The 13,018-nt window shown below is 38.7% G+C and overlaps 1 long non-coding RNA gene across 1 annotated transcript; it reads left to right on the forward strand.

The window, feature by feature from the left end:
• Positions 1-8,297: 8,297 nt before the first annotated feature.
• Positions 8,298-10,950, forward strand: LOC138803230 (uncharacterized). The gene is made up of 3 exons (XR_011364914.1): positions 8,298-8,384; positions 8,522-8,696; positions 10,799-10,950. It is a non-coding gene; the product is annotated as an uncharacterized lncRNA (long non-coding RNA).
• Positions 10,951-13,018: the final 2,068 nt, after the last annotated feature.

Below are 13,018 nucleotides of genomic sequence, written 5' to 3' on the forward strand. Positions count from 1 at the left end.
TTAAGAGATTTTTTTTAAGTAAGGAATGTAGAGCTGGGGGTGTAGCTAAATGGTAGAGCATATACTTAGCATGCTGGAGGCCTTGGTTTACACAGCACTGCAAAAAATTAAATAAAAAATATAAAATGCATAATGCATAAAGAAAGATTAGATACTTTGACTTTTCCCCCCTTTGTGACCAAATGGACATCAAGAAACAAGTTCACATGGCATGCAGCAGAAACAACCAGAACAGTAGCTCTAAGTTTTAAGTTGTCTTAAATATTTGTTATGGTTAACATATTCAGTATCTGCCCCTCCCTCAAAATAAAAAGCCCAAATGTTGAATGCTTGATCTCCAGGTGATGATACTAGGAAACTGTGGAAACTTCAGGAAGTAAGGCCCACTGGAGGAAGTTAGTCACTAGAGGTGTGGGAGTGAAGGTGAAGTATACTCTTCAAAATTATAGCTGGCCCCTTGTCTCTGTGTCATTGTCTTTATTCTGTCCACTATGACTTGCAGATCTTCCTTCTCTACACTTTCACTGCTGTGACGTTCTGTCCATGAATATGGAGCCAAACCAGCATGGACTGCAATTATGAGTGTAAATAAATTTGTCCTCTCTTAAGGCGTTTATATCAGATTGGTTGGGATTTTTTAATGGGGGCTCACAACACAAAAGTAGCAATACAGTACCATTATTTTTTCTCTCTGCATACATATGGAAGACATTGCTAATCATGACAGGTTTCTTTCCTACATTAAAAACTCCATGACTTTTCATATTTCTCAACACTGAATTCTGAGAAGCCACCAATAATATTCCTTGAACTTTCTGATGTTGAGAAACAATGAGTTCAAGCATATACTTTATGATCAATCATTCTATAATAAAATGTCTCAGTGATCTTTTGTTGCTTTACTTAAAACCCTCAAAACAATAACTGCCAGTTCTGTAGGTTGCCTTTGAGGTGAGTTGTATTAACGGATTAGCTTGTGCAATTTGAATTAATGGAAAGCTTGTGCAGCTTTGTCCAGTCAGAGACCTGGCTGGGCTGGCAGATCTAAGATGGCTTTACTCACAAGTGTGGCAGCTAGTGTTTATGTAGTAGGAAAAGTGAGGCAGAGAAGGCTGGGATTGCAGGGAGTGCCCTGCACCAGGGGACTGCACAGCTATCCTTACTGTTTCCAAATGGGCTCATCAGCGGGGATGAGGCTCTGGTTTTAGACTTCTGGAGAGGCATTTATTTGCCTAATCCTCCCATCTTCTGGATTCTATATTTCAAGGTTTACCTTCCAGAGATTTAACTCCCTTACTCTCTTGGCTTGTCTTACTCACCATAGCAGTTGCCTAAGGAAACCAGGTATCGTGTCTGCGTCTTAATCTTCAACACAGGCTACAGGAAATGAAGACTAGAATTAGAGATGTGAGAAATTGAGATCAGTGAGTTTATTTGCTGGTCTCATTATGTAGCTGAAGCTGGCTTTGAATTTGCAATCCTTCTACCTCAGCCTTCTGCGGGATAGGATTAAAGGTGTGTACTATCATGCCCAGCTTTTCTGAATGCTTTTCCAAGGGCTTTTCTAAGTGCACACAATGAAGTCTCAGTGACTCTGAAGTTCTCTCAGATGTGAACTTAGAGGAAAAAGCTAACTTAGTTGAGCTAACATTGAATTTCTAGATTGGCTTCCCCCACCCAATCAAAGCAGCTCTGAATTTATTTTACTTATTTACATGGTTTTCTTCCAGATTGATTTTCCTATGTCCAAATGGTGTTTATTTTGAAGATATGATGACAAGTATACATACTTTTTGGACAAGGGAGTGATATTAAAAATTAAGCCCCTTCTATAATGAAAATAAAAAATATGAAGCTCAGAGAAGCAACAAGGCATGCTTTAAAGAGCATGGTGCTAATCTGGCATTCTTTCCTGGGACACCTGTGCCAATATGTGAAAAGATTCCTTCTACTCAGGAGTAGTCCACTCCTCTCCAGAATCAACAGCCCTTGACTTTTCATATCACACTCCTGTGAAGAGATTCTAAATCATCTCGCCAATTCATTGCTCAACTCCTCGTTAACATCACACTTCAAATGGAGTTCCAAGAAATGAGCAAGATGATTCAGATGCATGTGAGCATTCAAGAGAACAGGCCTGGCCCACAAGGCATCGGGACATAGCTCTCTTAATAATGTAGCCGGGGACCACATCAGCAAGTTGGCAGCCACAGAACACCATTGCCTCATTGTCCATTAAAACTCTTAAGACCTTTTTTTAAAATAATAGAACACTTAAGATTTTTTTTTCATTAGCTGCTGCGGAGACTTTTCTCCCAATTCTGTTCTCATCCTCTTGATTACTTGGACTTAACTGCAAGACTTAACATTAATTTGTGTGAGGCTTTTATAGTCCTTGGTGCTTACGCTGTGCATTTCTGGTTGTTCAGAGAAAACGCTGAAGAATCTAAGACAGAAGAAGAAAATGTACTTATATAGAAAGACCAGATAGGTAGTAAGGCAGGTAATAGATGAAGGTGGCCAGGTACTACTCAAGTCTGTGAGACAGACACTCATGACCTGGAGAATGTAAGGAGCAGTTTTATAAGCTCAAGTTAAACCATTGCCAGGCAAAAAAAAAAAAAAAAAAAAAAAAACCTAAGCCCAGAGTTGCCAGGTCTTCTGATTTTTCTTTGAGAAAGTTGGAAATGTGTTTACATACTGAATGTACCCCAGTTTTTTTCTTGGTGGCCACTAAATCGCAAAGTTCTGATACATTCTATAAGGCAAGCACAAAGCGTGCAGGTTGGGTGCAGCCCAAGGACTTTGAATTTGCAAACATTGCCCTCTGGGGATAAAGGAGTTGGGCAGTGCTGGTTATTATTGAGACAAAAAAATGTAAGATGACTCTTGCTATCTTGGATTTAATACCATAACATTTATTTTTAATACTCCCTAGCTAATCATAGGCTTGAGCACTTTAAAACTGAAAAGAAATCCCTGTGATTATATTATTTAATCCTTTTGTTTTATACACAGGAATCTATGACTAAGAGGGGAGAAGGCACTCGGATTATAAACATATTCCTGCAAAATGAATTCATATTTTCAGACTCTTAAGAGATGGAAGTCACCACACTGGTCTGTGAGTCCAGGGTTTCTGAGTCTGAACACCACTGACATTTTGGAAGTAGCTCTTTGCTGAGCTGGCTATTGGATGAACTTATTACAGGATGTTTTCAGCATCTCTCCTTCTATCACTAGATGCCTATAGCAACCTCTGCATGCATGAGTGGCAAATGCAGGCAAAAATGTCTCCAGATATTACTAAATGTCCTCAAAGGATACAAATCATTATGACCCTTGACCACTGCCTTCTTAAATCTTTTTTGTATTAACAGATGAGGAAACTAGAATCAGAAAATCCAAATGCCTTGCCCAAGGTTACACAAGAAGGGAATTATTGAGCATAAATAGTCCCCACATGCAAACCAATTCATTGCTAGTGCAGCATCTTCTTACGAGCTTGCAAATTGGAACCATGGTTCTCAAAGTAAAAGAAATATTTGAAGTTTTATGTTTGAGAAATAGAGACATGGCACAATGCAGAGAAGCACAGCTTCTAAGACTGGCAAACATACGATGGATTCTTACCCCTTTCTTGAGCAGGTTACCCTCTCAGAATGCTTAATTACCAGTGTATTTGGAAAAGTAGGTACTGAAATATATGTAATGCCTGCCACATAATAGTAAGTGTAAATTGTGATTATTGTTACTCTTACTATTATTGTTAACTGTATGTAAGGTCAGAAAACTATAGTTAACAAAACAAATCTGGCCTGCTTATTTTTTTTTCTATAGTCAATGAGCAAAGAATAATTGTTACATTAGAAGAAGAGGAGGAGGAGGAGGAGGAGGAGGAGGAGGAGGAGGAGGAGGAGGAGGAGGAGGAGGAGGAGGAGGAAAAGTGGTCAATACCATAAATAAAGTTTTATTGAAATACAGCTACATGTACTCACTTACATAGTCTATGACTATTTGTATGCTGCAACAGCTATCAGATGATCGGCAAGCGTTAAAATATGAACTGTCTAGTGCTTGCAGAAAAAATAGTGGTAATCCCTTAATTAGCCCTTGAACTTTGTGAGGAGTAACAGGCACTTACAACTTTCAGAGAGCCCTCTGCTGTACAGGAAGTAACCTAACTAAACAACTCCTCATTCTTTTCCTAATGTCCCTTGCAGTTCAAGCACACATAAACATTGTATTTGAAACATTTTTTCAACATTTGATTAAGGTTAGTATTTTTAGAAAATAGGTCCCCAAATCATCTGAGGAACAAGAAGAAAGTAGTTTTATAAAAACTGTCTCAAGTATATTTCATTATAAAATTAGGACTTAGAAGTGTTTTCGCAAAATCTGAAACATTTATCAAAATGAAAGGAAATGGTTTGCTCAATGTTAAGCCAACCACATATTTTAAGTATTGTATGATTTGGACAGGACAATAAGGAGGGATATCCGGGAAAAAGGAAAATATGTAAGAAATATCTGCCAAGACTAAAATTTAAGAGATGTTGTCATGTCATCTTTCTCTTAATGCCTTGAGCATCTTGGTTATGATTTAATTTTATTGAACGCGAAGAGTTTAAATGCTACAATACCTGTTTACAGACATAGACTTGCAGCTAACTAGATTTTAGGTCTCTACAATTCCATTCAAGTCAACATGATACATATACTGATTGCCTAATGCATGCTAGGTACTATATATACTAGGCATTGGAAGTACCATCTTGGTCCTAAAAGATTTCTTTGCAGATCTGGTTAAGTCATTGAGCTTCTTGAGTGACATACTTTGGGTACAAGAGAAGGTTGAACTAGATAGTCCATCCACACAAAGGTTTTATGGAGTACCTTTGCCATCCCATGTGCAGAAGTAGATAATGAAAGAGGAAGTACTGTAGTCTTTTCATTATCATGTGCTCTCAGTCCTGACCTTTGAAGAGGCTTGCAAGTAATTATAATAAAATCAATGCATAATAGAAACATAAATAGGTAATAGGAATTCACCGGTATTTCCTGAATAAGAAAGGACAGACTCAGCAACAATAGGATAAGTCTTGAATGATGACTTCATTGGTAATATGTTATACCAGCATCTCCCATCACTAGGAAGGCATAAAGCTAGACTATGACAACTTTAAGAACAGGATAAAGAGACTATGGCCAATAAGACAGTACCTCTTCCAGTGGAACTGCCATTTCAAATCAAGTCTAAGACAGATGGACGAACATCAGTCAAATCTAGTCTAAGACAGATGGACGAACATCAGTCAAATCTAGTCTAAGACCAGAAAGAAACTGATCCCAAGAAATGAAATAAAACATGTCTGCCGTTCAGACTTCAGAGCATTTACTAATCTTGGTGCCACAAATCAACTGAACTGAAAAGATTCCTTCTGAAGCAGAGGATGGAAGTCGGGCACCAGGTTTCCCAGGGGAAAGCGATGATGAGTACTAGGATAGAATCGAGCCAACAGACAGTTCTAGGAACAAAAATAGACACCCAGAGTGGAAATCAAAAGACAGGAATGCTATGCTTACAGGTGTCTGGGATTAGAGTTGCACATAGGAAGCTCTAGATAATAATCTAGGGGGTGGTCCAGTCGTGGGGCCTGAACTCTGGGCCTGGACACTGTCCCTCAGCTCTTCAGCTCAAGACTAGCGTTCTACCACTTGAGCCATAGCACCACTTCTGGCTTTTTTTCTTTTTGCTTATGTGGTGGTGGGGAATCGAACCCAGGACCTCATGCATGCAAGGCAAGCCCTCTACCACTGAGCCACCTTCTCAACCCAGGAAGCTCTAGGTTATTCTGAATCTTCATTCCCATATGGCAAGTGAGCTCTGTGTGCTTGCCAAGCCTTGAAGGCATGATGAGCTTACAAACCTAGGAATCATGGCCGGGATCTCAGGAAGTGAAGGGACAGGCAGAGTCAATCACAAAAAGAAAAAGAAGGGAGGACTTTGTAAGTAAAAATATAGCATGTGTGAAAGTACAGAGATGCTTCTCTAACTCAGGTAACACCAACCTTCTCATCCTTGTTCACTGATTGCCATCTGCCATGTGTGGTGCAGTGCCAAATACCCAATCATGACTGTCCAGTTAATGAATCGTGAGTAGTCTGGCAGGAGAAGTAGGATTCCCATGGTTTAATGCTGTGCTGATTAAACTTAATCAGGTTCCAAACTTTCCATCCATTGTGTAAGCCATGGGGACAGTCAGATCTGCTTTCTTCCGGAAGGATCCCTCCACGTTCCGGCCCCTAAGGATTCTCCAGAAGTTTTGGATGCCTCTGCCGAACTTAATGATTAAATCTTCCTCCTCCTTTCCCATTACAACATCACTCTGCTCCTCTGATTGCAAAGGTCCTCTGAAAAGACCTGTCCCACTGTGGCTGGCCTAGAGCACACCTGGCCACAGCTGGTGACTGACCGCTTATCCCAACCCCACGACTTCTCATCAGAACGAAGCTTCACTAAGCTCCATGGTGTGCGGTGCCAAAGCCTTCCTTTCTACTCTCCAATCCACTCCCAGCCCCAGTGCACTTGGGGGAAATTCAATCCATATGTTTCCTCCTCTTTCTTCAGAGTGCATCCAGCCATTGTTTAAAGAGAGAGACAACAGCCAACAAGAGCCATGTGCAGCCTCTCTTGGCCTTCCAGTCCTTCATTAGGGAGCAGGGAAAGAAGACTTTGCCAAGAGCAAACCTGAAACATTCCTTTGGGTTTGGTTCAAGTCCTGCAAATCATGTTTCCACACGAATATGTCCCCAGGATTGAGGACACAAGACAATGTTCAGGGAGTCTCCTGGTTGAACAAAGAGATGGTGAAAGCAACCAGCACCATCACCAGTCTAGCTCTGAGATGTGCCACAAGATCACCTTCCAGTGGTTGTTTTACTTCAGTACTACCTATACTGTTCTGAGGTAAAGTCTTGATAAGTAGACACACATATTATCGGAGAACTAATGATTTTAGAATTCAAAGGGACCTGAGTTGTGCCTCAATTATCTCATCTTTTTTTTTAGTATTTAATAATGGCAAAAATTTTAACAATTTATTTGTTGCTCTTTTTTTAAATTTTTTTATTGTGAAAATACCATACAGAGGGGTTATAATTACATGGGCAAGATAATGAGTACAATTCTTATCAAGCATTGTTACCTCTTCCTTTGTTTCCCTTCCCATCCCTTCCCATCTCCCCCCCCCCACCAAAGTTGTATAGTTCGTTTTTCGACATATTCGACATCTCATTGTTGCAATGGGTCCACCTGTAACCCTATTTAAATGATTTGTTTTTTCCCTTCCCCTCCACATATTATGCCAACATCAAATACAGTGAAAGCAGGGGTTATACCGTGGGGGAGGGACATACAAAGCAACAAAGAAATCATCTTATAAATGTGTTAGAAACAATCGTATGAAAGCAAAAACATTTGAATACTTTAAAAGAAGAGAAGACTTAGTCTCAGAGAGAGCAAGAGACATGTCGAAAATTAAAAAGATGATCATTGTTTCCAGCAGGAAACCAAATCTTTTTATTCCTAATCCTGATGTTGGATGTGTGTATTTTATGCCCTGATCTTATACAGATATTATACCCTATCAAGTACATAATAGAAAACTGAGATACATTTTTCACAACCTAGAAGTTTCTAACTTATTCTGGACCAATCCTCTGCCTACTTTTCCTTATTCCCATCATCTACTTTTCTTGTATTTTTAAAACAAACGCCGTGGTAGTTGAACCCTGAAGAGTCCATTACTGAAATATGACTGGGAAGGTGTGTGTATATGAGTGTAACATATCTCAGAAAGCACTAGTAAGAATGATAGGAAACAATTTACAATAATGATAGATTCATTCCCTGAATATAACTTTTCTAATAGTAGGGTCCCTGTGTGCATTTTTAAAGTTTATGTTTCGATAAACTTATTTGCCAGGGATTTTACAGAAATCAACAAGGTTTGCCTTTGTAGTGGGGCTTCCCAGAGGCCCTTTCAGTCTTCAATCTCTATGGCTTTAAGGAATTGTCAGCCACTAGAGAGGTGATTACTGAGAAAGAATGCAAACACAGAGTTTTTATGAACAGCAGAGTGAAAGATGATGTTGGAGGTTTGGACAGTAGGTAAGAGTTGAAATGTGAGGGAAAAGTAAAGCCAAAGCTAGAATCCAAGAGGCCCTGAAGGTTATATGGTTATAGATCATGGCGTCACAAAGGACCATTGACTTCACAATCAAGCATTGGTTACCATGTCCCAAACTTCCCACCAGGCATAAAGAGAAGATAACTTTCAAATATTAGTAATCCCAAGCCCACCTTTTCATCCTTCATGAAGGTAAGTATACACTTCCAAGGAGCAAAGGAGATTGCTACATTTAAAGGTCTAAACCATAATATCCAACAAAATCTACAAAGACAAAATCTACAAAGACAACCTGTTGGTCTGACTTGGCTTGTGTATTTTGACATCAGATGACCTTTCACGGTTGAGAGAGTTCTGCATGATGGGAAAAACAAAAGCAACAAAGCTCATGAGTTCCAGTTCCATTGGACAGTTAAAAAGATCAATCCCTTCCCCTCACAACCACGGAGACTGGCTTCATGCTGCTCACGCCCTCTGCCTCGGGCAAAATCGAAACAAACCCAGGTACGGCGGAGTCACGGCAGTGGTGGGGATGTGGATCTCTCAGTGTGCTGGTCTGTTTGCACAGCTGTAGCCAGTTAAATAAAACTATAATTGTTTTATACATTTGTTCAGTGTTTAATCTAGAGAAAGAGAAATGGATAATTGATTTGCCTTTTTCATCTTCCAGTAATTTTTGTTTTATTTTTATTTCTCATCATAATATTTAGTTAGTATTCATGTAAGGGAAGACAATCTTAATGACATGGTCATCACAGAGAGGGCTCTCAGACACATTTGTCAAAACCTCCACCTCTGACAGCAGGCAGTTGAGGGCATGGGAAAGTCCTTTCCATGGGCAGGAAAGTGATTCATTCCCGTCAGTTAAAGTCCCTCCATCAAATACTCCATATGGAAGATAGCATAACAAATCACTCCAAACAGCAGTGGAGGGGATACTAGAGGCCCTGGTCCTGGGTCATGCTGAAGAGTAGAGGTGTCCGTATTCCAAAGGCATATCCCTCACAGTCAAGACAAGAGGAAGATGCGCAAAACACTTGTCTCCAAAGCAGAATTCCAGAGGACATCAAATACTTAGTTTAGAGTTGAGTGTGAGTATACAAGCCTGTAATCACAGCCCTCAGGAGGCTGAGGAAGGAGGCTGGCAGGTGGTAGGTGCAGGGTGGGGGGGTGGGGGAGTCTGGACCACAGAGCATGATCTTACCTCAAAATAAAATTTAAAAAAAGTAAAATCCCAGGCTAAGCACGATAAATAAGATCATAATATACTACTTAAAAGGAAATCAAAATATATTGTAGTCATAAACTGATGTGTTAAATGGCAACTCCTTTGTACACTATGGATGTGCTCAAAGATAATAAATAAAGAAAAACTAAAAATTAATACAAAGCACCTCTGTTGCACAAAATGCCAAGACTTGGATTCACTTGTGATTCTTATGTATACATTTAGATGGTAAAAGTTTAGGAAAACCAATATCGTAGTGAAAAATAATAATGTTTACCTCAATCATGAAAATAACCTAGTCCTGAACCTAGAAAACAAAAGCCATAGTAAATAACAAAAAAAAAAAAATAAAGTAAAAACTATGTGCAATACAACAAATACAAAAATAACTATAAGTATTTAAATGTTTCCTTTAAAATGTGAGAATTATTTTACCTTCCAAAATAAAATACCTTAAACTGAGATTTGAAAATAAGGTCAAAAGTTAGAAGTATTCATTTCCTTTGATCCAATAATCATACTTCAGGGATTCTGTTACTAAGTACTGCTAAAATATACAAAAACCATCATTTGTAATAAAAAAAAAAAAGTTGTTTGAAGAAATTTCAACAGACTATTATCCAGACATGAAAAGTAATAATTATTAAGATTAAGTAATAGTTAAAAAATTATTAGACTTAATATATTTTCCTAAAGTGAAAACAATTGGAAGCAAAAATACATTTGTTCCTACACACAAACTACACAAAAACTACACATTAAAAAGCTGGAAGTAAATACGCTTAGATTGTAAGGTGATTTTAATTTGTTAGTAAACAGCTGAGCATCTTTGTTTTTTCCTCCCTCCCTCCCTCCCTCCCTCCCTCCCTTCCTTCCTTCCTTCCTTCTTTTCTTTCTGTCTCCCTCCTTTTCTTCCTTCCCATTTTCCACACCTTTGCTCTACTTTCTTCTTTCCTTCTGTTCCTTTCCAATTTTAGATTATGTTGTACCTTGCATTGTATATTGTATTTCTTAGGGTCCAGACAAGAAATGAATGGCACACTCAAATGAATAATTAAGAAAGTAATTAAGGACTATCTCAAAAGTCTGGTACAGTAGGGTGAGGGGAAGAAAGTAATTAAGGACTATCTCAAAAGTCTGGTACAGTAGGGTGAGAGGAAGCAAGAAGAGATGATTATCTAAATACCAGAGTTTAGCAATAACTGGGAGCTGTTGCTATTCTAGGTCAAAGGAGAGAAAGGAAGAAAGAGAGTCTAGAATGGAGAGAACCCTAGTTTTAGGTAAAATCTGTCCAATAGGGAAAACAAGTATATATATATAAAATTGTCCTCTGATATGGGAAGAAATACTGCAATCCTTCTCTCCTCCATTCTTCTAGTCTCTTGCTAGTGTCTTCGACTGGTTGAACCCAGATGGATGCTATGGAATAAATGAACCCCAAAGATGCAATCTACTGAAGTCAACTTCTTGGGACATAGAGCAGGAAAAGAGAAGAAGGAAGAGTGGTCCCAGAAGGACAAGTAGACAATACCCTGAAATAATGCTATTATTTCAATTTTAAAATGGAAAACATCTGAATTCAAAAACTAATTGCAATTGAAACATGCTCCCATTAGTCAAATACAAACTATTCATACCTCATGAAGTTATTGGTTAACTCTGAAAAATCAACAACTTCTATTAACTAGCTTTGTCACTAAGCTTGTAATTGTAACATCCATATTCATGATGATGATAATGGTAGTTGTGGTGATGATAATAGTAATAATAATAATAAAGATATATACAATGGCGACAGTGGTGGTGATGGTGGTGGCTAAGATGATGTTGCTGGTGATAGTACATATTTTGGTGATGGTTGTGTTGATAGTGATGATGGTGATGGTGATCATGAAGGTATGGATTTTGATGATTCTGTGGTGGTGTTGTGGCAGTGATGGCAATGGTGGCAATGTTATCTATTGCAGTGATGCTGTGGTGGTATTGGTGGTGATGGTGTGAGAGTTACATAATGATAATAGTTACAGTGATGATAATAATGTGAAGCATAGAGGCCAGGAATGGTTGTGGTGTGGTTGTGGTGGTATGATGATGACAAAGGTGGCAATAATGGGAACAGTTGTGCTATTAATCACTACTTTAATGCATAAATTAGGGGCTTCATATAATCTTATACATTCCATATGCTCTCTTTAAAGAATACATAACTTTATTCACTAATAAGTTGTTGCATTAAACACATACATCTCTCTTATCATATCAAGGGTAATCAGATAATAAAGTCTAGATCCTCTAGTAGGCACCTATATTGTAGCTCTGTAATTTATAGAGAAATTTAATTTAATCCGGAGTGCAGGTCCTGAGAAATACTTTGTGTTTGGAGTAAGTCAAAGCCTTACTTTATCATTTGAGAGCAGTGACAAGATTCCAACATGCACAATACTGTTAATACAGTATAGTGGTACAAGTATCTTCTTCCCAATCCTAGGCAGAGTGCCTACTGAACATAACCTTAGTGCATACATTCAATGAATGAAAGCTATCTAAAACAGCTGGATTATACAGAGAGCACTTAGCTATTCTAATTGCTTCACATGCTTTAAATAGTAAATATTCTCAGCAGTTCTATGAAATAAATATTATATCCATTTTATAGATATGGCAACTGAGGGAAAGATTCGGCAGACCATTCTAAGCTGCATGGCTAGCAAGTGGATATTTTGAAGTTGAGATCCAGATAACCTCAGTTCTAGAGCATGGGTCCTTAAAGAGTATATCTCAGAGATTGATGATATGCTGGGGAAAGTAGGAGTCCAGGTAAAATTAAAGCTATAGAAATAGTGACAGAAAAACTCAGCAAGAACAGTCTATGGTTAAGAAAATAGCACTAAGCAAAAGCCCCAAGAGAAACCCCAGAGATAGTTCAAATGATATTCTTAGAGACAAACTTGGATTGGATGAAATAATGTGTCAGAGATAATATTCCAAATGTTCTTTAAGACCTGTGATGGATGTTTTGTTTGACTGCAAAAAGATCTGTCTTCTTGGATGGCTTAAAAAAATAAACAAGTGACGGAGGATCAGGGGACACACATCTCTTTGATATGTTTTTGTCATAAGCCTGACTAGAGGTCATGGTGACAGCCCTTTTCTTGGCTTAGGAGGCAGTGTCAACATGGACAAATGTAGTCTTATAACAAGAGCAAGAAAGTCCTAGGAAGGATTTTAGCCCAGAATCCTAGAAAGGTGTCCAGTGGAGCACAGAGATGCTCAGGCAAGGGCAGCTCTGAGAAAGTTCTTTCCCATTTCTTGTTTCTGAGCTGTATTTTATTGGCCAAGCCTTTCTTCCCAACCAAGTGTTGCCCTCTAGCTCCTAAAATCATAGGAGCACCTCTGATCATCTCTGATATGTTAAAACTGTCAGGAAAAAATATGAGAATTCCCTCTATGTCAGGACAGAAAGATGAATGAGTGCGGGAAACCTATTGTAGAATGCCCTTAAAATAAAACTTTCAGAGATGGTCCAAACTATCCAAACTATGAAGGGAAGGAAATACGAAGGGAAGGAAGGAAGAAGGAAGGAAGGAAGGAAGGAAGG

Source organism: Dipodomys merriami, unplaced genomic scaffold, assembly GCF_024711535.1.
Source record: "Dipodomys merriami isolate MVZ:Mamm:240054 unplaced genomic scaffold, mDipMer1.0.p SCAF_34, whole genome shotgun sequence".
Classification (NCBI taxonomy): Eukaryota; Metazoa; Chordata; class Mammalia; order Rodentia; family Heteromyidae; genus Dipodomys; species Dipodomys merriami.